Raw genomic sequence first — 26023 nt, 5'->3', positions numbered from 1 at the left:
TAAGTGTTGGTCGCGGCGAGCCTAAAGGCACGCAAGATGTTGCAAAGCCAGCGTCACAGACTCGTATACCGACGTAAGGAGAGCAAGACGTAAATGTGAGGACCTTCTGTTGTCGAGGTGTCATCGAGTGCAAATCTGCCTTAGGTATAACGGCCTAACCTCAATGAAGTCTAGAGAGTGGACAACACGTTCGTCTACCTCAGAGCGTTGGCCGAACGCTATTTTCGACGTCGTGCGTGCCACTTTGATTTTGGCCAACTACGATTCGATACAGAATGCAGGAAACCTGAAAGACACCCTCACGGACACATTGAGAGTAGTGTTTGTCAGCGGAATAATGGGAGTGCAAGGGTCTGTGTCATTGATATGGCTGTATGTAGCGCAGTTCGTCAGCAGGGGGCGTAGCTCAGATGGTAGAGCGCTCGCTTAGCATGCGAGAGGTACTGGGATCGATACCCAGCGCCTCCAGAACTATTAACACACCAACATGCGCACACTGCCATGCAAGTGGAATAATTCACAGCCAGAAAATGTGTCAAGGCAGATACGAGCCAACGATTAGCAGCCACAATTGGCAAGCGTGCTGTAATGCGCACGAAGCACCCTCCTCCCACCACTACACTTAATTTAGAAACAGTACAAGTGTTCCCATAAGATTCTCAAACCTATGTCGCAAAGATCAGCCTTGCGCCGAATTCACAAAAATCCCACTGCACATTCCAATTCTTGACGTGCAGTCGGCTGCTACTGGTGTTGCTAGTTGTGACTGCTGATGACAGATGCCGTAGCAATCAATTCATGGAGTGAGTTGTATGTTTTGCGATACTCTGTCTCTGACAAGCAAGCAGAGGTGACATAGGCGCGAACACAGGAAGCTTGCAGCCCCTCGCTGCCTGCAGACACCGAACAGCCACACTAGGAGGGCGGCCTAAGTCGTAGGCGAAATGTGCTCATTCGCTTGTGTGCGACGTCAAGCTCTAAATAAGGCTGTCACTAGCGTGAGCGTTGCGTGAGCGTCGTGTAAAGTCGTCTGCGTGGGTGAGTGCCATGTTTGGGGAGCGTTTCGTAGTTTGCGCAGTGCAATGGAGACGCGGAAAGTTGTTGTGGCCCAGTCTTTTGCAGTTGGACGACAAGAGTGGTACACAGTAGTAAAGTGCGAGGCAGTGAGTTGGCATGAACAGTCGAGTGCACAATGGGTCTTCAGATGTGCTTGTTACCTCAGGTGCTGTGTGATTGTCGACATGGAGTGAAAACGGAGCAACTTGTGACTGTCCCTTCAATTTAAGACGTTAAAAACGGACGGAATTTGCAGTCGTAATACCAGAGCATCGAAACTACTTGGAACTCTTGCGTATGTGAACGTGTCCGCGCCTTTGTACTCTGGTCCCTTCACCCCTGCAAACCAACCAACCATCGCGTCCGTGCACATAAGAGTAGCAAAGAACGGAGATCAGCGCAGCTTGCTTGTGCTTGGGGGCGTAGCTCAGTTGGTAGAGCGTTCGCTTTGCATGTGAAAGGTCCCGGGTTCAAGCCCCGGCGCCTCCATGTTTTGTGGTCAGTGCGTGGTAAGTGTTGGTCGCGGCGAGCCTAAAGGCACGCAAGATGTTGCAAAGCCAGCGTCACAGACTCGTATACCGACGTAAGGAGAGCAAGACGTAAATGTGAGGACCGGCTGTTGTCGAGGTGTCATCGAGTGCAAATCTGCCTTAGGTATAACGGCCTAACCTCAATGAAGTCTAGAGAGTGGACAACACGTTCGTCTACCTCAGAGCGTTGGCCGAACGCTATTTTCGACGTCGTGCGTGCCACTTTGATTTTGGCCAACTACGATTCGATACAGAATGCAGGAAACCTGAAAGACACCCTCACGGACACATTGAGAGTAGTGTTTGTCAGCGGAATAATGGGAGTGCAAGGGTCTGTGTCATTGATATGGCTGTATGTAGCGCAGTTCGTCAGCAGGGGGCGTAGCTCAGATGGTAGAGCGCTCGCTTAGCATGCGAGAGGTACTGGGATCGATACCCAGCGCCTCCAGAATTTTTAACACACCAACATGCGCACACTGCCATGCAAGTGGAATAATTCACAGCCAGAAAATGTGTCAAGGCAGATACGAGCCAACGATTAGCAGCCACAATTGGCAAGCGTGCTGTAATGCGCACGAAGCACCCTCCTCCCACCACTACACTTAATTTAGAAACAGTACAAGTGTTCCCATAAGATTCTCAAACCTATGTCGCAAAGATCAGCCTTGCGCCGAATTCACAAAAATCCCACTGCACATTCCAATTCTTGACGTGCAGTCGGCTGCTACTGGTGTTGCTAGTTGTGACTGCTGATGACAGATGCCGTAGCAATCAATTCATGGAGTGAGTTGTATGTTTTGCGATACTCTGTCTCTGACAAGCAAGCAGAGGTGACATAGGCGCGAACACAGGAAGCTTGCAGCCCCTCGCTGCCTGCAGACACCGAACAGCCACACTAGGAGGGCGGCCTAAGTCGTAGGCGAAATGTGCTCATTCGCTTGTGTGCGACGTCAAGCTCTAAATAAGGCTGTCACTAGCGTGAGCGTTGCGTGAGCGTCGTGTAAAGTCGTCTGCGTGGGTGAGTGCCATGTTTGGGGAGCGTTTCGTAGTTTGCGCAGTGCAATGGAGACGCGGAAAGTTGTTGTGGCCCAGTCTTTTGCAGTTGGACGACAAGAGTGGTACACAGTAGTAAAGTGCGAGGCAGTGAGTTGGCATGAACAGTCGAGTGCACAATGGGTCTTCAGATGTGCTTGTTACCTCAGGTGCTGTGTGATTGTCGACATGGAGTGAAAACGGAGCAACTTGTGACTGTCCCTTCAATTTAAGACGTTAAAAACGGACGGAATTTGCAGTCGTAATACCAGAGCATCGAAACTACTTGGAACTCTTGCGTATGTGAACGTGTCCGCGCCTTTGTACTCTGGTCCCTTCACCCCTGCAAACCAACCAACCATCGCGTCCGTGCACATAAGAGTAGCAAAGAACGGAGATCAGCGCAGCTTGCTTGTGCTTGGGGGCGTAGCTCAGTTGGTAGAGCGTTCGCTTTGCATGTGAAAGGTCCCGGGTTCAAGCCCCGGCGCCTCCATGTTTTGTGGTCAGTGCGTGGTAAGTGTTGGTCGCGGCGAGCCTAAAGGCACGCAAGATGTTGCAAAGCCAGCGTCACAGACTCGTATACCGACGTAAGGAGAGCAAGACGTAAATGTGAGGACCGGCTGTTGTCGAGGTGTCATCGAGTGCAAATCTGCCTTAGGTATAACGGCCTAACCTCAATGAAGTCTAGAGAGTGGACAACACGTTCGTCTACCTCAGAGCGTTGGCCGAACGCTATTTTCGACGTCGTGCGTGCCACTTTGATTTTGGCCAACTACGATTCGATACAGAATGCAGGTAACCTGAAAGACACCCTCACGGACACATTGAGAGTAGTGTTTGTCAGCGGAATAATGGGAGTGCAAGGGTCTGTGTCATTGATATGGCTGTATGTAGCGCAGTTCGTCAGCAGGGGGCGTAGCTCAGATGGTAGAGCGCTCGCTTAGCATGCGAGAGGTACTGGGATCGATACCCAGCGCCTCCAGAATTTTTAACACACCAACATGCGCACACTGCCATGCAAGTGGAATAATTCACAGCCAGAAAATGTGTCAAGGCAGATACGAGCCAACGATTAGCAGCCACAATTGGCAAGCGTGCTGTAATGCGCACGAAGCACCCTCCTCCCACCACTACACTTAATTTAGAAACAGTACAAGTGTTCCCATAAGATTCTCAAACCTATGTCGCAAAGATCAGCCTTGCGCCGAATTCACAAAAATCCCACTGCACATTCCAATTCTTGACGTGCAGTCGGCTGCTACTGGTGTTGCTAGTTGTGACTGCTGATGACAGATGCCGTAGCAATCAATTCATGGAGTGAGTTGTATGTTTTGCGATACTCTGTCTCTGACAAGCAAGCAGAGGTGACATAGGCGCGAACACAGGAAGCTTGCAGCCCCTCGCTGCCTGCAGACACCGAACAGCCACACTAGGAGGGCGGCCTAAGTCGTAGGCGAAATGTGCTCATTCGCTTGTGTGCGACGTCAAGCTCTAAATAAGGCTGTCACTAGCGTGAGCGTTGCGTGAGCGTCGTGTAAAGTCGTCTGCGTGGGTGAGTGCCATGTTTGGGGAGCGTTTCGTAGTTTGCGCAGTGCAATGGAGACGCGGAAAGTTGTTGTGGCCCAGTCTTTTGCAGTTGGACGACAAGAGTGGTACACAGTAGTAAAGTGCGAGGCAGTGAGTTGGCATGAACAGTCGAGTGCACAATGGGTCTTCAGATGTGCTTGTTACCTCAGGTGCTGTGTGATTGTCGACATGGAGTGAAAACGGAGCAACTTGTGACTGTCCCTTCAATTTAAGACGTTAAAAACGGACGGAATTTGCAGTCGTAATACCAGAGCATCGAAACTACTTGGAACTCTTGCGTATGTGAACGTGTCCGCGCCTTTGTACTCTGGTCCCTTCACCCCTGCAAACCAACCAACCATCGTGTCCGTGCACATAAGAGTAGCAAAGAACGGAGAACAGCGCAGCTTGGTTGTGCTTGGGGGCGTAGCTCAGCTGGTAGAGCGTTCGCTTTGCATGTGAAAGGTCCCGGGTTCAAGCCCCGGCGCCTCCACGTTTTGTGGTCAGTGCGTGGTAAGTGTTGGTCGCGGCGAGCCTAAAGGCACGCAAGATGTTGCAAAGCCAGCGTCACAGACTCGTATACTGACGTAAGGAGAGCAAGACGTAAATGTGAGGACCGGCTGTTGTCGAGGTGTCATCGAGTGCAAATCTGCCTTAGGTATAACGGCCTAACCTCAATGAAGTCTAGAGAGTGGACAACACGTTCGTCTACCTCAGAGCGTTGGCCGAACGCTATTTTCGACGTCGTGCGTGCCACTTTGATTTTGGCCAACTACGATTCGATACAGAATGCAGGAAACCTGAAAGACACCCTCACGGACACATTGAGAGTAGTGTTTGTCAGCGGAATAATGGGAGTGCAAGGGTCTGTGCCATTGATATGGCTGTATGTAGCGCTGTTCGTCAGCAGGGGCCGTAGCTCAGATGGTAGAGCGCTCGCTTAGCATGCGAGAGGTACTGGGATCGATACCCAGCGCCTCCAGAATTTTTAACACACCAACATGCGCACACTGCCATGCAAGTGGAATAATTCACAGCCAGAAAATGTGTCAAGGCAGATACGAGCCAACGATTAGCAGCCACAATTGGCAAGCGTGCTGTAATGCGCACGAAGCACCCTCCTCCCACCACTACACTTAATTTAGAAACAGTACAAGTGTTCCCATAAGATTCTCAAACCTATGTCGCAAAGATCAGCCTTGCGCCGAATTCACAAAAATCCCACTGCACATTCCAATTCTTGACGTGCAGTCGGCTGCTACTGGTGTTGCTAGTTGTGACTGCTGATGACAGATGCCGTAGCAATCAATTCATGGAGTGAGTTGTATGTTTTGCGATACTCTGTCTCTGACAAGCAAGCAGAGGTGACATAGGCGCGAACACAGGAAGCTTGCAGCCCCTCGCTGCCTGCAGACACCGAACAGCCACACTAGGAGGGCGGCCTAAGTCGTCGGCGAAATGTGCTCATTCGCTTGTGTGCGACGTCAAGCTCTAAATAAGGCTGTCACTAGCGTGAGCGTTGCGTGAGCGTCGTGTAAAGTCGGAAAAGTCTTCTGCGTGGGTGAGTGCCATGTTTGGGGAGCGTTTCGTAGTTTGCGCAGTGCAATGGAGACGCGGAAAGTTGTTGTGGCCCAGTCTTTTGCAGTTGGACGACAAGAGTGGTACACAGTAGTAAAGTGCGAGGCAGTGAGTTGGCATGAACAGTCGAGTGCACAATGGGTCTTCAGATGTGCTTGTTACCTCAGGTGCTGTGTGATTGTCGACATGGAGTGAAAACGGAGCAACTTGTGACTGTCCCTTCAATTTAAGACGTTAAAAACGGACGGAATTTGCAGTCGTAATACCAGAGCATCGAAACTACTTGGAACTCTTGCGTATGTGAACGTGTCCGCGCCTTTGTACTCTGGTCCCTTCACCCCTGCAAACCAACCAACCATCGTGTCCGTGCACATAAGAGTAGCAAAGAACGGAGAACAGCGCAGCTTGGTTGTGCTTGGGGGCGTAGCTCAGCTGGTAGAGCGTTCGCTTTGCATGTGAAAGGTCCCGGGTTCAAGCCCCGGCGCCTCCACGTTTTGTGGTCAGTGCGTGGTAAGTGTTGGTCGCGGCGAGCCTAAAGGCACGCAAGATGTTGCAAAGCCAGCGTCACAGACTCGTATACTGACGTAAGGAGAGCAAGACGTAAATGTGAGGACCGGCTGTTGTCGAGGTGTCATCGAGTGCAAATCTGCCTTAGGTATAACGGCCTAACCTCAATGAAGTCTAGAGAGTGGACAACACGTTCGTCTACCTCAGAGCGTTGGCCGAACGCTATTTTCGACGTCGTGCGTGCCACTTTGATTTTGGCCAACTACGATTCGATACAGAATGCAGGAAACCTGAAAGACACCCTCACGGACACATTGAGAGTAGTGTTTGTCAGCGGAATAATGGGAGTGCAAGGGTCTGTGCCATTGATATGGCTGTATGTAGCGCAGTTCGTCAGCAGGGGCCGTAGCTCAGATGGTAGAGCGCTCGCTTAGCATGCGAGAGGTACTGGGATCGATACCCAGCGCCTCCAGAATTTTTAACACACCAACATGCGCACACTGCCATGCAAGTGGAATAATTCACAGCCAGAAAATGTGTCAAGGCAGATACGAGCCAACGATTAGCAGCCACAATTGGCAAGCGTGCTGTAATGCGCACGAAGCACCCTCCTCCCACCACTACACTTAATTTAGAAACAGTACAAGTGTTCCCATAAGATTCTCAAACCTATGTCGCAAAGATCAGCCTTGCGCCGAATTCACAAAAATCCCACTGCACATTCCAATTCTTGACGTGCAGTCGGCTGCTACTGGTGTTGCTAGTTGTGACTGCTGATGACAGATGCCGTAGCAATCAATTCATGGAGTGAGTTGTATGTTTTGCGATACTCTGTCTCTGACAAGCAAGCAGAGGTGACATAGGCGCGAACACAGGAAGCTTGCAGCCCCTCGCTGCCTGCAGACACCGAACAGCCACACTAGGAGGGCGGCCTAAGTCGTCGGCGAAATGTGCTCATTCGCTTGTGTGCGACGTCAAGCTCTAAATAAGGCTGTCACTAGCGTGAGCGTTGCGTGAGCGTCGTGTAAAGACGGAAAAGTCGTCTGCGTGGGTGAGTGCCATGTTTGGGGAGCGTTTCGTAGTTTGCGCAGTGCAATGGAGACGCGGAAAGTTGTTGTGGCCCAGTCTTTTGCAGTTGGACGACAAGAGTGGTACACAGTAGTAAAGTGCGAGGCAGTGAGTTGGCATGAACAGTCGAGTGCACAATGGGTCTTCAGATGTGCTTGTTACCTCAGGTGCTGTGTGATTGTCGACATGGAGTGAAAACGGAGCAACTTGTGACTGTCCCTTCAATTTAAGACGTTAAAAACGGACGGAATTTGCAGTCGTAATACCAGAGCATCGAAACTACTTGGAACTCTTGCGTATGTGAACGTGTCCGCGCCTTTGTACTCTGGTCCCTTCACCCCTGCAAACAAACCAACCATCGCGTCCGTGCACATAAGAGTAGCAAAGAACGGAGATCAGCGCAGCTTGCTTGTGCTTGGGGGCGTAGCTCAGTTGGCAAGTCGGCTTTTGGCGGCCGTGGTGTGCGGACCTCCGGCGTGTGCTGTGCGCTGCGGTCTGCTGCGCTCCGCTCGGTAAGTCAAGCGCCTGTTGCAGTAGTTACTGCGTTATTTGAGACTCTTGATGGATTCATATTAGAAGGAGAGATGGATCAGCCTAATAGGAGAGACACATTGAAATTTGTTTTTGACCAGAAAGGGCAGAGACCGAATTCGTTCGAAATTGAGACGTGGTTAGAAGAAGTTGTGAAAATTTCGTTTGAGGATATTATAGGTATTCACCTTTCAATTGTGAGTAGTATTGTGTATGTCAAGCTTAAAAGCACGGAATTGTGTGACAAAATTGTTGAATCTAGTGGCGGAACATTTAAGTTCAAACATCACGATGGCAATGTTGGTGAAGTTCGTGTTACGCATGCTGGCTTTGGATTAAGAACTGTCCGTATCTTTGAGCTACCATTTGAAATCACCGCTGAGCAGATCAATTCCGTGATAGCTCCTTATGGGAGAATAATTAGCAATTTTGCAGAAAAGTGGTCTGCTGCTCACAAGTTCCCCGTCTTGAATGGTATCAGGCAACTGCGAGTGGATTTACACAAGCACATACCCTCGTATATAAATGTTTGTGGTTATCGGGCTATAGTAATATATGATGGGCAGCCAAGAACCTGCGCGTCTTGCGGCGGCACAGGCCATGTCCGCTCGCAGTGTATACAACGCCGAGTGGCCCAGCTACCTGCGGGCGAAGCAGTGAGACCCCCGGCCATGTCAACGTTGCCTTTAACTTACGTAGCGGCAGCCGCTGGACAACTCCATACGCGTGACACTCCTGACGCTACTCGGGACGCTACCCAGGATAATGCAGCTCGCGACAATGAAGTGATAATGGAAGTTAGCGACTCGACGGGGACAACACAGCCACAGAGTCAAGAAAAAGAACCAAATATCTCTGTTCAAATAGAACAAACTCCTGAACCGGTTATAGTCCTTCAGAATGAGCAGTCTCCAGAAAACCACAAGGAAATCAACCCATCACTTGCCAGAGAACAAGACCGAGCGCAAGAAACCCAAGATGTAATGGAAAACGATGAAACCTCCCCAAGAGTCAGTCCTCCAAGGAAACATAAAAAGAGGAGACTAGCTCATAAGGGAGCTGAACAACTGGCACCCCCTTTGCGAGAAAAAGCAAAGCAGATTAGCAACAAACTGCATGAAGAACAACATCGTAATCCGGTTCTGAGTATGCAGGCACCTGACCCCTTGCAAGCCAAATCAAATACACCATGCCCCATGTCAACGGAGCAGTCGTCAAACGAGAGGTTGAAGCTGATAGTAAATTTCGATGCAGACAAGGTTTTCCCTGATACTAGAAATGCAGAAAAAGAGACATCGAAAGCTAATCAACACAAAACCTGGGCTGATGAATCGGATGAAATGCATCAAGATGAAGAATTGAACGAAACTGGAGGAACGGAACAGACTTCTGCCCCAAGAGATCAACTGAAGGCGATGAATACATCATTGCCGGAACATACATGTGAAAAAGGATTTTCCTCCGACAGCACTTCGTATGACGAATACTGACTTCGGTAATGAATAGGACAATATGAACGCAGCGCAAGCCTACAAAATCGCTACGTTGAACATTAATAAGATACGCTCCTCCCTGCATTTACAACATCTGCAAGACTTTCTATACGCTGCTAACGTTGATATACTACTGTTACAGGAAGTAACAGATATTAAATTAGAGAATATACGTGGATACAACGCCACAATAAACCCCGGTTACGGTGCAGAGCTGGGAACCGCAATTCTCACGAAAGAAGGCATCCGTGTCACACAAATAGCAAAACTTGAAAACAGCAGAGGGGTTGCAGTGACTGTTAACAATGCCCGCATCATCAACGTTTATGCACCGTCAGGCAACAATAACAGGCGTGCTAGAGCGGATTTTTTTAGAAGGGAAATCGTTCATCTCTTCGGTACACGTCAAGATTATATAATCCTAGCCGGCGATTTTAATTCTGTACTTAGCCCGAAAGACCAGACACCGAATTTCAACAAGTCCGTAGAACTGGAAAGAATAGTCCACCAAATGCAGTTAACCGATACCTGGGAACATACCCATGGCGCACAGGCCGGTTTCACATATTTTAACAGTCACTCAGCAAGCAGGCTAGACAGAATTTACGTGTCGTCCAACCTTAAGAACCATGTACTCCAGTCTGAGGTCTGGCCCACTATGTTTTCTGACCATGCCGCGTACATCACCACAGTAAATTTGGAAAAACAAGAGACTTACCGAGCGAGGGGCATATGGAAACTCAACATTACACATCTCCAAGATGAGGAATGTCGCGTAGCATTTACTAATGTGTGGCAAGAATGCGAGAAACGATTCCCGCGATACAGTTCTGCCATAGCTTGGTGGTTACAATGTGCGAAGCCTAAAATAAGAAGAATGCTGATGGATTACTCGCGACAGAAAAGTTTCTGGATTAAAAAGACGACTGAATTTTATTTTAGCTGCCTTAGAGACCTGTACACCTTGGACACACGATTAATGGAGAACTTTAGCCGGATTCAGAAAGTCAAAGCAAAACTTTTGGCGCTGAAGCGGCGACAGTCAGAAGGTTTTAAAGTCAGAGCGAGACTACACAACATTGTAGAAGGGGAAGAAACGGCTATGTACCATGTAATGCGTGAGAATAAGAGAGGAAACAGAAAAATACTGACAGAAGTTAAGTTACCTGATGGGACCAGGCACACAAAACAGCATGAAATTCGAAACGCTGTTCATAAATATATTTCAGATATGATGTCCACCAAACCTACCGTCGACGAGGCGCGGCGTGATCTTGTTAGAAACGTATCAGGACGAATTAGTACAGAGCAAGTAGAAAATCTCATGGCCGAAATAGAAGAGGACGAATTGAAAGACGCAATAGCACAGAGTCCTAAAAATAAGTCTCCAGGACCTGACGGTATCCCCGTGGAATTCTACCAAGTGTTCTGGCCACAAATGAAAAGCAAGTTGCTATGTATGTACAACGAAATCATGAGTGGCACTGTTGCCTCTCCCAAAGAATTTCCTGAAGGGATCATAGTTCTAATTCCTAAAAACTCACTTAGCAAAGCGATTGAAAACCTTCGCCCAGTAACATTACTCAACAGTGATTACAAAATTATGGCCCGCGTATTAGCAAGAAGAATAAAAATGGTTATTAACTCTGTAACTGGCACTTACCAAACATGTGTAGGCAAAGACAGAAACATTTATCAGAATATATGCGAATATAGGGATATAATATCAACCGCAAATGTATGCCGAATAAAATGTGCTTTAGTGTCATTAGACTTCGAGCAGGCGTTTGATAGGGTCGATCATAAGTATCTTCTTGGTATCATGGAAGTAATGGGATTCCCACCACGATTCGTGAGGATTATTCAACAAATTCTGAAAAACAGTGTAGCACGAATAATGATAAACGGACAACTAAGTAGAGAGATTGAATTGACTGGATCCGTACGTCAAGGTTGCCCAATGTCAATGGCCCTTTTCGCAATAGCAATGGAACCTCTCCTCGCGACACTCACGCATCACCTGCAAGGATTGTGTATAAACGGCAAGAAAATAGTGTGCAACGCCTACGCAGATGATGTGGGCGTCCTGGTTATAAATGAAGATGAAGTGGCGAAAGCTCTTCAGATTGTACACACATATGAACTTGCTTCTGGCGCCAAACTAAATAAAAGGAAGTCAGGCATCATGAACCTAGGCAGAGGAATATCCATGCAAAATCGGGGACAATTGACGGAAGTATCCACATTGAAATGTTTGGGTATTGAATTTAGGAGCAACATCCAACACACTATTGCCGTCAATTACAAAAAACTACTTGCAAGCATACGAGCATCTGTACAAGGAAACAGTATGAGGCAACTGGACGAGATACAGAAAATCAAACTAGTAAATGTGTATATAACATCCAAACTTAACTATGTTGTCCAAGCTTTTCCGATGCCATTAGAAACAGCCAGAAGAATTTTATCCGCGATAGGAAGCTTTGTATGCCAAGGTAACATTTTCAAAGTGAAGTTCAATACACTAACACTCCCAACAAGGAAAGGAGGTTTAAACCTTGTTGATGTCAGTTACAGGTCACGAGCGTTATATGTGTGTCGAATGTGCAAGCTATGGAAACAGATGCCCGACAGCTTAACGGCCCACTTGCTGAATGAAATTGCTCCAACAAGCATGCAGCCGCCTATAGATGTGAAGCATATACCAGCTGGTCTTTGTCACCTGAAAACTTTTCTCGTTGAGTACAGTTATATCTCCTCGAGGCTCTCAGAACAGCAGTTGAAGAGAGTAAAGGACATCTATACATATTTGATGGAAGCTAAGGACGGAAATATTATTGAAAGAAAATACCCCAACAACGACTGGTCTGCAATTTGGAAAAATATCGACGATCGGAACTTACCCTCTAAGGTGAAAGCAACTTGGTATAATGCAGTCAACAGGAAAATTTCAACTAATTCCAAATTGCACGCTATACATCTCACAAATTCGCCCTTGTGCGCGTCATGTAACCTTCTTGACACTGAAGAACACCGATTCGTGTGTGAAAGAGTAAGAGACATATGGCATATAGTTAAGCAGAAATTAGCGACCATTAACAGAACATCTCCAACCGTTTTCACCGCCGCAGATTTTCTGACTCCAGACGCAGTGCCATACCCTGATACGAAAAGAAATGCTGTTAACTGGCTAAAAGGGCACACTGTGGACTATATCTTGAAGGCAGAAAATAAAAGCAAAGAAGATTATTGGGTGTATCTAACGACTCAGCACCATCATCTCATGCGGACAAAAGACTACAAAAAAAATTACGCATGCTTCCTAAATAGAATCATGGAATAAAATTAAACAGAGAACAATAGACAGATTAAGATTGGTACGGAATTCAGAGATGTCAGCCCTGCACGATTACAGATCCCTGGAACCGGAATGTCTTCGATCCTTTCACGAGACACAGCAGAAAAGAAACCAAGTCCGTGGCAAGACGCACAGGACTATATCCTCATGAAGAAATTAGACATCAAGTTTTATGTATTGTATCTTTTTCTTTTTTTTTTTTTTTTTTTTTCATGCCATACACGGAGAAGTTTTCAGTTCTAAAAAAAACGTTCTTCAAGGGGTTGCAAGATTTTATGTTTTCCTTATGAAGATGAGAGTCTTCACGTATCAGTTTATTTTAATATACTTATCTTTCCATTAGAAAGAGGAAGATTCATTACCTTTAACTAATATTAAGAAGAAAAATTTATTTCTCACTTCTGTTAGCTAAGGTAATTTAGACATCCAGCTTACAGAAAAAAAAATTAAGAAGCCGAAATAAAAAAAAAATAAAAATAAAAAAATAAAAAATAAAATAAAACAAAAAAATACAAAACAAGAAAAAATGGCCGAGCACTCGCAAAAAGTAAGAAAAATGAGGACTTGGCATCAAAAACATAAAAAAGTACATACAATAAAAAAAGTAAAAAAAAAAGTTGGTAGAAGGATGGACTCATAATAACAATGATAAAAAAAAAAAAAAAAAAAAAGTTGGTAGAGCGTTCGCTTTGCATGTGAAAGGTCCCGGGTTCAAGCCCCGGCGCCTCCATGTTTTGTGGTCAGTGCGTGGTAAGTGTTGGTCGCGGCGAGCCTAAAGGCACGCAAGATGTTGCAAAGCCAGCGTCACAGACTCGTATACCGACGTAAGGAGAGCAAGACGTAAATGTGAGGACCGGCTGTTGTCGAGGTGTCATCGAGTGCAAATCTGCCTTAGGTATAACGGCCTAACCTCAATGAAGTCTAGAGAGTGGACAACACGTTCGTCTACCTCAGAGCGTTGGCCGAACGCTATTTTCGACGTCGTGCGTGCCACTTTGATTTTGGCCAACTACGATTCGATACAGAATGCAGGAAACCTGAAAGACACCCTCACGGACACATTGAGAGTAGTGTTTGTCAGCGGAATAATGGGAGTGCAAGGGTCTGTGTCATTGATATGGCTGTATGTAGCGCAGTTCGTCAGCAGGGGGCGTAGCTCAGATGGTAGAGCGCTCGCTTAGCATGCGAGAGGTACTGGGATCGATACCCAGCGCCTCCAGAACTTTTAACACACCAACATGCGCACACTGCCATGCAAGTGGAATAATTCACAGCCAGAAAATGTGTCAAGGCAGATACGAGCCAACGATTAGCAGCCACAATTGGCAAGCGTGCTGTAATGCGCACGAAGCACCCTCCTCCCACCACTACACTTAATTTAGAAACAGTACAAGTGTTCCCATAAGATTCTCAAACCTATGTCGCAAAGATCGGCCTTGCGCCGAATTCACAAAAATCCCACTGCACATTCCAATTCTTGACGTGCAGTCGGCTGCTACTGGTGTTGCTAGTTGTGAATGCTGATGACAGATGCCGTAGCAATCAATTCATGGAGTGAGTTGTATGTTTTGCGATACTCTGTCTCTGACAAGCAAGCAGAGGTGACATAGGCGCGAACACAGGAAGCTTGCAGCCCCTCGCTGCCTGCAGACACCGAACAGCCACACTAGGAGGGCGGCCTAAGTCGTCGGCGAAATGTGCTCATTCGCTTGTGTGCGACGTCAAGCTCTAAATAAGGCTGTCACTAGCGTGAGCGTTGCGTGAGCGTCGTGTAAAGTCGGAAAAGTCTTCTGCGTGGGTGAGTGCCATGTTTGGGGAGCGTTTCGTAGTTTGCGCAGTGCAATGGAGACGCGGAAAGTTGTTGTGGCCCAGTCTTTTGCAGTTGGACGACAAGAGTGGTACACAGTAGTAAAGTGCGAGGCAGTGAGTTGGCATGAACAGTCGAGTGCACAATGGGTCTTCAGATGTGCTTGTTACCTCAGGTGCTGTGTGATTGTCGACATGGAGTGAAAACGGAGCAACTTGTGACTGTCCCTTCAATTTAAGACGTTAAAAACGGACGGAATTTGCAGTCGTAATACCAGAGCATCGAAACTACTTGGAACTCTTGCGTATGTGAACGTGTCCGCGCCTTTGTACTCTGGTCCCTTCACCCCTGCAAACCAACCAACCATCGCGTCCGTGCACATAAGAGTAGCAAAGAACGGAGATCAGCGCAGCTTGCTTGTGCTTGGGGGCGTAGCTCAGTTGGTAGAGCGTTCGCTTTGCATGTGGAAGGTCCCGGGTTCAAGCCCCGGCGCCTCCATGTTTTGTGGTCAGTGCGTGGTAAGTGTTGGTCGCGGCGAGCCTAAAGGCACGCAAGATGTTGCAAAGCCAGCGTCACAGACTCGTATACCGACGTAAGGAGAGCAAGACGTAAATGTGAGGACCGGCTGTTGTCGAGGTGTCATCGAGTGCAAATCTGCCTTAGGTATAACGGCCTAACCTCAATGAAGTCTAGAGAGTGGACAACACGTTCGTCTACCTCAGAGCGTTGGCCGAACGCTATTTTCGACGTCGTGCGTGCCACTTTGATTTTGGCCAACTACGATTCAATACAGAATGCAGGAAACCTGAAAGACACCCTCACGGACACATTGAGAGTAGTGTTTGTCAGCGGAATAATGGGAGTGCAAGGGTCTGTGTCATTGATATGGCTGTATGTAGCGCAGTTCGTCAGCAGGGGGCGTAGCTCAGATGGTAGAGCGCTCGCTTAGCATGCGAGAGGTACTGGGATCGATACCCAGCGCCTCCAGAATTTTTAACACACCAACATGCGCACACTGCCATGCAAGTGGAATAATTCACAGCCAGAAAATGTGTCAAGGCAGATACGAGCCAACGATTAGCAGCCACAATTGGCAAGCGTGCTGTAATGCGCACGAAGCACCCTCCTCCCACCACTACACTTAATTTAGAAACAGTACAAGTGTTCCCATAAGATTCTCAAACCTATGTCGCAAAGATCGGCCTTGCGCCGAATTCACAAAAATCCCACTGCACATTCCAATTCTTGACGTGCAGTCGGCTGCTACTGGTGTTGCTAGTTGTGACTGCTGATGACAGATGCCGTAGCAATCAATTCATGGAGTGAGTTGTATGTTTTGCGATACTCTGTCTCTGACAAGCAAGCAGAGGTGACATAGGCGCGAACACAGGAAGCTTGCAGCCCCTCGCTGCCTGCAGACACCGAACAGCCACACTAGGAGGGCGGCCTAAGTCGTCGGCGAAATGTGCTCATTCGCTTGTGTGCGACGTCAAGCTCTAAATAAGGCTGTCACTAGCGTGAGCGTTGCGTGAGCGTCGTGTAAAGTCGTCTGCGTGGGTGAGTGCCATGTTTGGGGAGCGTTTCGTAGTTTGCGCAGTGCAATGGAGACGCGGAAAGTTGTTGTGGCCCAGTCTTTTGCAGTTGGACGACAAGAGTGGTACACAGTAGTAAAGTGCGAGGCAGTGAGTTGGCATGAACAGTCGAGTGCACAATGGGTCTTCAGATGTGCTTGTTACCTCAGGTGCTGTGTGATTGTCGACATGGAGTGAAAACGGAGCAACTTGTGACTGTCCCTTCAATTTAAGACGTTAAAAACGGACGGAATTTGCAGTCGTAATACCAGAGCATCGAAACTACTTGGAACTCTTGCGTATGTGAACGTGTCCGCGCCTTTGTACTCTGGTCCCTTCACCCCTGCAAACAAACCAACCATCGCGTCCGTGCACATAAGAGTAGCAAAGAACGGAGATCAGCGCAGCTTGCTTGTGCTTGGGGGCGTAGCTCAGTTGGTAGAGCGTTCGCTTTGCATGTGAAAGGTCCCGGGTTCAAGCCCCGGCGCCTCCATGTTTTGTGGTCAGTGCGTGGTAAGTGTTGGTCGCGGCGAGCCTAAAGGCACGCAAGATGTTGCAAAGCCAGCGTCACAGACTCGTATACCGACGTAAGGAGAGCAAGACGTAAATGTGAGGACCGGCTGTTGTCGAGGTGTCATCGAGTGCAAATCTGCCTTAGGTATAACGGCCTAACCTCAATGAAGTCTAGAGAGTGGACAACACGTTCGTCTACCTCAGAGCGTTGGCCGAACGCTATTTTCGACGTCGTGCGTGCCACTTTGATTTTGGCCAACTACGATTCGATACAGAATGCAGGAAACCTGAAAGACACCCTCACGGACACATTGAGAGTAGTGTTTGTCAGCGGAATAATGGGAGTGCAAGGGTCTGTGTCATTGATATGGCTGTATGTAGCGCAGTTCGTCAGCAGGGGGCGTAGCTCAGATGGTAGAGCGCTCGCTTAGCATGCGAGAGGTACTGGGATCGATACCCAGCGCCTCCAGAATTTTTAACACACCAACATGCGCACACTGCCATGCAAGTGGAATAATTCACAGCCAGAAAATGTGTCAAGGCAGATACGAGCCAACGATTAGCAGCCACAATTGGCAAGCGTGCTGTAATGCGCACGAAGCACCCTCCTCCCACCACTACACTTAATTTAGAAACAGTACAAGTGTTCCCATAAGATTCTCAAACCTATGTCGCAAAGATCAGCCTTGCGCCGAATTCACAAAAATCCCACTGCACATTCCAATTCTTGACGTGCAGTCGGCTGCTACTGGTGTTGCTAGTTGTGACTGCTGATGACAGATGCCGTAGCAATCAATTCATGGAGTGAGTTGTATGTTTTGCGATACTCTGTCTCTGACAAGCAAGCAGAGGTGACATAGGCGCGAACACAGGAAGCTTGCAGCCCCTCGCTGCCTGCAGACACCGAACAGCCACACTAGGAGGGCGGCCTAAGTCGTCGGCGAAATGTGCTCATTCGCTTGTGTGCGACGTCAAGCTCTAAATAAGGCTGTCACTAGCGTGAGCGTTGCGTGAGCGTCGTGTAAAGTCGTCTGCGTGGGTGAGTGCCATGTTTGGGGAGCGTTTCGTAGTTTGCGCAGTGCAATGGAGACGCGGAAAGTTGTTGTGGCCCAGTCTTTTGCAGTTGGACGACAAGAGTGGTACACAGTAGTAAAGTGCGAGGCAGTGAGTTGGCATGAACAGTCGAGTGCGCAATGGGTCTTCAGATGTGCTTGTTACCTCAGGTGCTGTGTGATTGTCGACATGGAGTGAAAACGGAGCAACTTGTGACTGTCCCTTCAATTTAAGACGTTAAAAACGGACGGAATTTGCAGTCGTAATACCAGAGCATCGAAACTACTTGGAACTCTTGCGTATGTGAACGTGTCCGCGCCTTTGTACTCTGGTCCCTTCACCCCTGCAAACCAACCAACCATCGTGTCCGTGCACATAAGAGTAGCAAAGAACGGAGATCAGCGCAGCTTGCTTGTGCTTGGGGGCGTAGCTCAGTTGGTAGAGCGTTCGCTTTGCATGTGAAAGGTCCCGGGTTCAAGCCCCGGCGCCTCCATGTTTTGTGGTCAGTGCGTGGTAAGTGTTGGTCGCAAGATGTTGCAAAGCCAGCGTCACAGACTCGTATACCGACGTAAGGAGAGCAAGACGTAAATGTGAGGACCGGCTGTTGTCGAGGTGTCATCGAGTGCAAATCTGCCTTAGGTATAACGGCCTAACCTCAATGAAGTCTAGAGAGTGGACAACACGTTCGTCTACCTCAGAGCGTTGGCCGAACGCTATTTTCGACGTCGTGCGTGCCACTTTGATTTTGGCCAACTACGATTCGATACAGAATGCAGGAAACCTGAAAGACACCCTCACGGACACATTGAGAGTAGTGTTTGTCAGCGGAATAATGGGAGTGCAAGGGTCTGTGTCATTGATATGGCTGTATGTAGCGCAGTTCGTCAGCAGGGGGCGTAGCTCAGATGGTAGAGCGCTCGCTTAGCATGCGAGAGGTACTGGGATCGATACCCAGCGCCTCCAGAATTTTTAACACACCAACATGCGCACACTGCCATGCAAGTGGAATAATTCACAGCCAGAAAATGTGTCAAGGCAGATACGAGCCAACGATTAGCAGCCACAATTGGCAAGCGTGCTGTAATGCGCACGAAGCACCCTCCTCCCACCACTACACTTAATTTAGAAACAGTACAAGTGTTCCCATAAGATTCTCAAACCTATGTCGCAAAGATCGGCCTTGCGCCGAATTCACAAAAATCCCACTGCACATTCCAATTCTTGACGTGCAGTCGGCTGCTACTGGTGTTGCTAGTTGTGACTGCTGATGACAGATGCCGTAGCAATCAATTCATGGAGTGAGTTGTATGTTTTGCGATACTCTGTCTCTGACAAGCAAGCAGAGGTGACATAGGCGCGAACACAGGAAGCTTGCAGCCCCTCGCTGCCTGCAGACACCGAACAGCCACACTAGGAGGGCGGCCTAAGTCGTCGGCGAAATGTGCTCATTCGCTTGTGTGCGACGTCAAGCTCTAAATAAGGCTGTCACTAGCGTGAGCGTTGCGTGAGCGTCGTGTAAAGTCGTCTGCGTGGGTGAGTGCCATGTTTGGGGAGCGTTTCGTAGTTTGCGCAGTGCAATGGAGACGCGGAAAGTTGTTGTGGCCCAGTCTTTTGCAGTTGGACGACAAGAGTGGTACACAGTAGTAAAGTGCGAGGCAGTGAGTTGGCATGAACAGTCGAGTGCACAATGGGTCTTCAGATGTGCTTGTTACCTCAGGTGCTGTGTGATTGTCGACATGGAGTGAAAACGGAGCAACTTGTGACTGTCCCTTCAATTTAAGACGTTAAAAACGGACGGAATTTGCAGTCGTAATACCAGAGCATCGAAACTACTTGGAACTCTTGCGTATGTGAACGTGTCCGCGCCTTTGTACTCTGGTCCCTTCACCCCTGCAAACCAACCAACCATCGCGTCCGTGCACATAAGAGTAGCAAAGAACGGAGATCAGCGCAGCTTGGTCGTGCTTGGGGGCGTAGCTCAGTTGGTAGAGCGTTCGCTTTGCATGTGAAAGGTCCCGGGTTCAAGCCCCGGCGCCTCCATGTTTTGTGGTCAGTGCGTGGTAAGTGTTGGTCGCGGCGAGCCTAAAGGCACGCAAGATGTTGCAAAGCCAGCGTCACAGACTCGTATACCGACGTAAGGAGAGCAAGACGTAAATGTGAGGACCGGCTGTTGTCGAGGTGTCATCGAGTGCAAATCTGCCTTAGGTATAACGGCCTAACCTCAATGAAGTCTAGAGAGTGGACAACACGTTCGTCTACCTCAGAGCGTTGGCCGAACGCTATTTTCGACGTCGTGCGTGCCACTTTGATTTTGGCCAACTACGATTCGATACAGAATGCAGGAAACCTGAAAGACACCCTCACGGACACATTGAGAGTAGTGTTTGTCAGCGGAATAATGGGAGTGCAAGGGTCTGTGTCATTGATATGGCTGTATGTAGCGCAGTTCGTCAGCAGGGGGCGTAGCTCAGATGGTAGAGCGCTCGCTTAGCATGCGAGAGGTACTGGGATCGATACCCAGCGCCTCCAGAATTTTTAACACACCAACATGCGCACACTGCCATGCAAGTGGAATAATTCACAGCCAGAAAATGTGTCAAGGCAGATACGAGCCAACGATTAGCAGCCACAATTGGCAAGCGTGCTGTAATGCGCACGAAGCACCCTCCTCCCACCACTACACTTAATTTAGAAACAGTACAAGTGTTCCCATAAGATTCTCAAACCTATGTCGCAAAGATCAGCCTTGCGCCGAATTCACAAAAATCCCACTGCACATTCCAATTCTTGACGTGCAGTCGGCTGCTACTGGTGTTGCTAGTTGTGACTGCTGATGACAGATGCCGTAGCAATCAATTCATGGAGTGAGTTGTATGTTTTGCGATACTCTGTCTCTGACAAGCAAGCAGAGGTGACATAGGCGCGAACGCAGGAAGCTTGCAGCCCCTCGCTGCCTGCAGACACCGAACAGCCACACTAGGAGGGCGGCCTAAGTCGTAGGCGAAATGTGCTCATTCGCTTGTGTGCGACGTCAAGCTCTAAATAAGGCTGTCACTAGCGTGAGCGTTGCGTGAGCGTCGTGTAAAGTCGTCTGCGTGGGTGAGTGCCATGTTTGGGGAGCGTTTCGTAGTTTGCGCAGTGCAATGGAGACGCGGAAAGTTGTTGTGGCCCAGTCTTTTGCAGTTGGACGACAAGAGTGGTACACAGTAGTAAAGTGCGAGGCAGTGAGTTGGCATGAACAGTCGAGTGCACAATGGGTCTTCAGATGTGCTTGTTACCTCAGGTGCTGTGTGATTGTCGACATGGAGTGAAAACGGAGCAACTTGTGACTGTCCCTTCAATTTAAGACGTTAAAAACGGACGGAATTTGCAGTCGTAATACCAGAGCATCGAAACTACTTGGAACTCTTGCGTATGTGAACGTGTCCGCGCCTTTGTACTCTGGTCCCTTCACCCCTGCAAACCAACCAACCATCGCGTCCGTGCACACAAGAGTAGCAAAGAACGGAGATCAGCGCAGCTTGCTTGTGCTTGGGGGCGTAGCTCAGTTGGTAGAGCGTTCGCTTTGCATGTGAAAGGTCCCGGGTTCAAGCCCCGGCGCCTCCATGTTTTGTGGTCAGTGCGTGGTAAGTGTTGGTCGCGGCGAGCCTAAAGGCACGCAAGATGTTGCAAAGCCAGCGTCACAGACTCGTATACTGACGTAAGGAGAGCAAGACGTAAATGTGAGGACCGGCTGTTGTCGAGGTGTCATCGAGTGCAAATCTGCCTTAGGTATAACGGCCTAACCTCAATGAAGTCTAGAGAGTGGACAACACGTTCGTCTACCCCAGAGCGTTGGCCGAACGCTATTTTCGACGTCGTGGGTGCCACTTTGATTTTGGCCAACTACGATTCGATACAGAATGCAGGAAACCTGAAAGACACCCTCACGGACACATTGAGAGTAGTGTTTGTCAGCGGAATAATGGGAGTGCAAGGGTCTGTGTCATTGATATGGCTGTATGTAGCGCAGTTCGTCAGCAGGGGGCGTAGCTCAGATGGTAGAGCGCTCGCTTAGCATGCGAGGGGTACTGGGATCGATACCCAGCGTCTCCAGAATTTTTAACACACCAACATGCGCACACTGCCATGCAAGTGGAATAATTCACAGCCAGAAAATGTGTCAAGGCAGATACGAGCCAACGATTAGCAGCCACAATTGGCAAGCGTGCTGTAATGCGCACGAAGCACCCTCCTCCCACCACTACACTTAATTTAGAAACAGTACAAGTGTTCCCATAAGATTCTCAAACCTATGTGGCAAAGATCAGCCTTGCGCCGAATTCACAAAAATCCCACTGCACATTCCAATTCTTTACGTGCAGTCGGCTGCTACTGGTGTTGCTAGTTGTGACTGCTGATGACAGATGCCGTAGCAATCAATTCATGGAGTGAGTTGTATGTTTTGCGGTACTCTGTCTCTGACAAGCAAGCAGAGGTGACATAGGCGCGAACACAGGAAGCTTGCAGCCCCTCGCTGCCTGCAGACACCGAACAGCCACACTAGGAGAGCGGCCTAAGTCGTAGGCGAAATGTGCTCATTCGCTTGTGTGCGACGTCAAGCTCTAAATAAGGCTGTCACTAACGTGAGCGTTGCGTGAGCGTCGTGTAAAGTCGGAAAAGTCGTCTGCGTGGGTGAGTGCCATGTTTGGGGAGCGTTTCGTAGTTTGCGCAGTGCAATGGAGACGCGGAAAGTTGTTGTGGCCCAGTCTTTTGCAGTTGGACGACAAGAGTGGTACACAGTAGTAAAGTGCGAGGCAGTGAGTTGGCATGAACAGTCGAGTGCACAATGGGTCTTCAGATGTGCTTGTTACCTCAGGTGCTGTGTGATTGTCGACATGGAGTGAAAACGGAGCAACTTGTGACTGTCCCTTCAATTTAAGACGTTAAAAACGGACGGAATTTGCAGTCGTAATACCAGAGCATCGAAACTACTTGGAACTCTTGCGTATGTGAACGTGTCCGCGCCTTTGTACTCTGGTCCCTTCACCCCTGCAAACCAACCAACCATCGCGTCCGTGCACATAAGAGTAGCAAAGAACGGAGATCAGCGCAGCTTGCTTGTGCTTGGGGGCGTAGCTCAGTTGGTAGAGCGTTCGCTTTGCATGTGAAAGGTCCCGGGTTCAAGCCCCGGCGCCTCCATGTTTTGTGGTCAGTGCGTGGTAAGTGTTGGTCGCGGCGAGCCTAAAGGCACGCAAGATGTTGCAAAGCCAGCGTCACAGACTCGTATACCGACGTAAGGAGAGCAAGACGTAAATGTGAGGACCGGCTGTTGTCGAGGTGTCATCGAGTGCAAATCTGCCTTAGGTATAACGGCCTAACCTCAATGAAGTCTAGAGAGTGGACAACACGTTCGTCTACCTCAGAGCGTTGGCCGAACGCTATTTTCGACGTCGTGCGTGCCACTTTGATTTTGGCCAACTACGATTCGATACAGAATGCAGGAAACCTGAAAGACACCCTCACGGACACATTGAGAGTAGTGTTTGTCAGCGGAATAATGGGAGTGCAAGGGTCTGTGTCATTGATATGGCTGTATGTAGCGCAGTTCGTTAGCAGGGGGCGTAGCTCAGATGGTAGAGCGCTCGCTTAGCATGCGAGAGGTACTGGGATCGATACCCAGCGCCTCCAGAATTTTTAACACACCAACATGCGCACACTGCCATGCAAGTGGAATAATTCACAGCCAGAAAATGTGTCAAGGCAGATACGAGCCAACGATTAGCAGCCACAATTGGCAAGCGTGCTGTAATGCGCACGAAGCACCCTCCTCCCACCACTACACTTAATTTAGAAACAGTACAAGTGTTCCCATAAGATTCTCAAACCTATGTGGCAAAGATCAGCCTTGCGCCGAATTCACAAAAATCCCACTGCACATTCCAATTCTTTACGTGCAGTCGGCTGCTACTGGTGTTGCTAGTTGTGACTGCGGATGACAGATGCCGTAGCAATCAATTCATGGAGTGAGTTGTATGTTTTGCGGTACTCTGTCTCTGACAAGCAAGCAGAGGTGACATAGGCGCGAACACAGGAAGCTTGCAGCCCCTCGCTGCCTGCAGACACCGAACAGCCACACTAGGAGAGCGGCCTAAGTCGTAGGCGAAATGTGCTCATTCGCTTGTGTGCGACGTCAAGCTCTAAATAAGGCTGTCACTAACGTGAGCGTTGCGTGAGCGTCGTGTAAAGTCGGAAAAGTCGTCTGCGTGGGTGAGTGCCATGTTTGGGGAGCGTTTCGTAGTTTGCGCAGTGCAATGGAGACGCGGAAAGTTGTTGTGGCCCAGTCTTTTGCAGTTGGACGACAAGAGTGGTACACAGTAGTAAAGTGCGAGGCAGTGAGTTGGCATGAACAGTCGAGTGCACAATGGGTCTTCAGATGTGCTTGTTACCTCAGGTGCTGTGTGATTGTCGACATGGAGTGAAAACGGAGCAACTTGTGACTGTCCCTTCAATTTAAGACGTTAAAAACGGACGGAATTTGCAGTCGAAATACCAGAGCATCGAAACTACTTGGAACTCTTGCGTATGTGAACGTGTCCGCGCCTTTGTACTCTGGTCCCTTCACCCCTGCAAACCAACCAACCATCGTGTCCGTGCACATAAGAGTAGCAAAGAACGGAGATCAGCGCAGCTTGGTTGTGTTTGGGGGCGTAGCTCAGTTGGTAGAGCGTTCGCTTTGCATGTGAAAGGTCCCGGGTTCAAGCCCCGGCGCCTCCATATTTTGTGGTCAGTGCGTGGTAAGTGTTGGTCGCGGCGAGCCTAAAGGCACGCAAGATGTTGCAAAGCCAGCGTCACAGACTCGTATACCGACGTAAGGAGAGCAAGACGTAAATGTGAGGACCGGCTGTTGTCGAGGTGTCATCGAGTGCAAATCTGCCTTAGGTATAACGGCCTAACCTCAATGAAGTCTAGAGAGTGGACAACACGTTCGTCTACCTCAGAGCGTTGGCCGAACGCTATTTTCGACGTCGTGCGTGCCACTTTGATTTTGGCCAACTACGATTCGATACAGAATGCAGGAAACCTGAAAGACACCCTCACGGACACATTGAGAGTAGTGTTTGTCAGCGGAATAATGGGAGTGCAAGGGTCTGTGTCATTGATATGGCTGTATGTAGCGCAGTTCGTCAGCAGGGGGCGTAGCTCAGATGGTAGAGCGCTCGCTTAGCATGCGAGAGGTACTGGGATCGATACCCAGCGCCTCCAGAATTTTTAACACACCAACATGCGCACACTGCCATGCAAGTGGAATAATTCACAGCCAGAAAATGTGTCAAGGCAGATACGAGCCAACGATTAGCAGCCACAATTGGCAAGCGTGCTGTAATGCGCACGAAGCACCCTCCTCCCACCACTACACTTAATTTAGAAACAGTACAAGTGTTCCCATAAGATTCTCAAACCTATGTCGCAAAGATCGGCCTTGCGCCGAATTCACAAAAATCCCACTGCACATTCCAATTCTTGACGTGCAGTCGGCTGCTACTGGTGTTGCTAGTTGTGACTGCTGATGACAGATGCCGTAGCAATCAATTCATGGAGTGAGTTGTATGTTTTGCGATACTCTGTCTCTGACAAGCAAGCAGAGGTGACATAGGCGCGAACACAGGTAGCTTGCAGCCCCTCGCTGCCTGCAGACACCGAACAGCCACACTAGGAGGGCGGCCTAAGTCGTAGGCGAAATGTGCTCATTCGCTTGTGTGCGACGTCAAGCTCTAAATAAGGCTGTCACTAGCGTGAGCGTTGCGTGAGCGTCGTGTAAAGTCGTCTGCGTGGGTGAGTGCCATGTTTGGGGAGCGTTTCGTAGTTTGCGCAGTGCAATGGAGACGCGGAAAGTTGTTGTGGCCCAGTCTTTTGCAGTTGGACGACAAGAGTGGTACACAGTAGTAAAGTGCGAGGCAGTGAGTTGGCATGAACAGTCGAGTGCACAATGGGTCTTCAGATGTGCTTGTTACCTCAGGTGCTGTGTGATTGTCGACATGGAGTGAAAACGGAGCAACTTGTGACTGTCCCTTCAATTTAAGACGTTAAAAACGGACGGAATTTGCAGTCGTAATACCAGAGCATCGAAACTACTTGGAACTCTTGCGTATGTGAACGTGTCCGCGCCTTTGTACTCTGGTCCCTTCACCCCTGCAAACCAACCAACCATCGCGTCCGTGCACATAAGAGTAGCAAAGAACGGAGATCAGCGCAGCTTGCTTGTGCTTGGGGGCGTAGCTCAGTTGGTAGAGCGTTCGCTTTGCATGTGAAAGGTCCCGGGTTCAAGCCCCGGCGCCTCCATGTTTTGTGGTCAGTGCGTGGTAAGTGTTGGTCGCGGC

The 26023-nt window shown here is 49.0% G+C and overlaps 25 non-coding genes across 25 annotated transcripts; all 25 read left to right on the top strand.

Moving 5' to 3' along the window:
* The first annotated feature begins 395 nt into the window (after nt 1-395).
* Nucleotides 396-468, top strand: Trnaa-agc. Its single transcript has one exon. It is a non-coding gene; the product is annotated as a tRNA-Ala (tRNA).
* A 1004-nt stretch (nt 469-1472) lies between these two features.
* On the top strand, nt 1473-1545 carry Trnaa-ugc. The gene has a single exon. It is a non-coding gene; the product is annotated as a tRNA-Ala (tRNA).
* A 416-nt stretch (nt 1546-1961) lies between these two features.
* Trnaa-agc lies at nt 1962-2034 on the top strand. The gene has a single exon. It is a non-coding gene; the product is annotated as a tRNA-Ala (tRNA).
* Nucleotides 2035-3038: 1004 nt separating this feature from the next.
* Nucleotides 3039-3111, top strand: Trnaa-ugc. The gene has a single exon. It is a non-coding gene; the product is annotated as a tRNA-Ala (tRNA).
* A 416-nt stretch (nt 3112-3527) lies between these two features.
* On the top strand, nt 3528-3600 carry Trnaa-agc. Its single transcript has one exon. It is a non-coding gene; the product is annotated as a tRNA-Ala (tRNA).
* A 1004-nt stretch (nt 3601-4604) lies between these two features.
* Nucleotides 4605-4677, top strand: Trnaa-ugc. Its single transcript has one exon. It is a non-coding gene; the product is annotated as a tRNA-Ala (tRNA).
* Nucleotides 4678-5093: 416 nt separating this feature from the next.
* Nucleotides 5094-5166, top strand: Trnaa-agc. The gene has a single exon. It is a non-coding gene; the product is annotated as a tRNA-Ala (tRNA).
* Nucleotides 5167-6179: 1013 nt separating this feature from the next.
* On the top strand, nt 6180-6252 carry Trnaa-ugc. Its single transcript has one exon. It is a non-coding gene; the product is annotated as a tRNA-Ala (tRNA).
* Nucleotides 6253-6668: 416 nt separating this feature from the next.
* Nucleotides 6669-6741, top strand: Trnaa-agc. Its single transcript has one exon. It is a non-coding gene; the product is annotated as a tRNA-Ala (tRNA).
* A 7124-nt stretch (nt 6742-13865) lies between these two features.
* On the top strand, nt 13866-13938 carry Trnaa-agc. The gene has a single exon. It is a non-coding gene; the product is annotated as a tRNA-Ala (tRNA).
* Nucleotides 13939-14951: 1013 nt separating this feature from the next.
* Nucleotides 14952-15024, top strand: Trnaa-ugc. The gene has a single exon. It is a non-coding gene; the product is annotated as a tRNA-Ala (tRNA).
* A 416-nt stretch (nt 15025-15440) lies between these two features.
* Trnaa-agc lies at nt 15441-15513 on the top strand. Its single transcript has one exon. It is a non-coding gene; the product is annotated as a tRNA-Ala (tRNA).
* Nucleotides 15514-16517: 1004 nt separating this feature from the next.
* Nucleotides 16518-16590, top strand: Trnaa-ugc. Its single transcript has one exon. It is a non-coding gene; the product is annotated as a tRNA-Ala (tRNA).
* A 416-nt stretch (nt 16591-17006) lies between these two features.
* On the top strand, nt 17007-17079 carry Trnaa-agc. Its single transcript has one exon. It is a non-coding gene; the product is annotated as a tRNA-Ala (tRNA).
* Nucleotides 17080-18083: 1004 nt separating this feature from the next.
* On the top strand, nt 18084-18156 carry Trnaa-ugc. The gene has a single exon. It is a non-coding gene; the product is annotated as a tRNA-Ala (tRNA).
* Nucleotides 18157-18553: 397 nt separating this feature from the next.
* Nucleotides 18554-18626, top strand: Trnaa-agc. The gene has a single exon. It is a non-coding gene; the product is annotated as a tRNA-Ala (tRNA).
* A 1004-nt stretch (nt 18627-19630) lies between these two features.
* Nucleotides 19631-19703, top strand: Trnaa-ugc. Its single transcript has one exon. It is a non-coding gene; the product is annotated as a tRNA-Ala (tRNA).
* A 416-nt stretch (nt 19704-20119) lies between these two features.
* On the top strand, nt 20120-20192 carry Trnaa-agc. The gene has a single exon. It is a non-coding gene; the product is annotated as a tRNA-Ala (tRNA).
* Nucleotides 20193-21196: 1004 nt separating this feature from the next.
* Trnaa-ugc lies at nt 21197-21269 on the top strand. The gene has a single exon. It is a non-coding gene; the product is annotated as a tRNA-Ala (tRNA).
* Nucleotides 21270-21685: 416 nt separating this feature from the next.
* On the top strand, nt 21686-21758 carry Trnaa-agc. Its single transcript has one exon. It is a non-coding gene; the product is annotated as a tRNA-Ala (tRNA).
* Nucleotides 21759-22771: 1013 nt separating this feature from the next.
* Trnaa-ugc lies at nt 22772-22844 on the top strand. The gene has a single exon. It is a non-coding gene; the product is annotated as a tRNA-Ala (tRNA).
* Nucleotides 22845-23260: 416 nt separating this feature from the next.
* Nucleotides 23261-23333, top strand: Trnaa-agc. The gene has a single exon. It is a non-coding gene; the product is annotated as a tRNA-Ala (tRNA).
* A 1013-nt stretch (nt 23334-24346) lies between these two features.
* On the top strand, nt 24347-24419 carry Trnaa-ugc. The gene has a single exon. It is a non-coding gene; the product is annotated as a tRNA-Ala (tRNA).
* A 416-nt stretch (nt 24420-24835) lies between these two features.
* Nucleotides 24836-24908, top strand: Trnaa-agc. The gene has a single exon. It is a non-coding gene; the product is annotated as a tRNA-Ala (tRNA).
* A 1004-nt stretch (nt 24909-25912) lies between these two features.
* On the top strand, nt 25913-25985 carry Trnaa-ugc. Its single transcript has one exon. It is a non-coding gene; the product is annotated as a tRNA-Ala (tRNA).
* The last annotated feature ends 38 nt before the right edge of the window (nt 25986-26023 follow it).

Source organism: Schistocerca americana, chromosome 9 (assembly GCF_021461395.2).
Source record: "Schistocerca americana isolate TAMUIC-IGC-003095 chromosome 9, iqSchAmer2.1, whole genome shotgun sequence".
In the NCBI taxonomy this organism is placed as follows: Eukaryota; Metazoa; Arthropoda; class Insecta; order Orthoptera; family Acrididae; genus Schistocerca; species Schistocerca americana.
The sequence above is the reverse complement of the archived record's forward strand: the minus strand, read 5'-3'. Positions and strand labels throughout refer to the sequence as shown.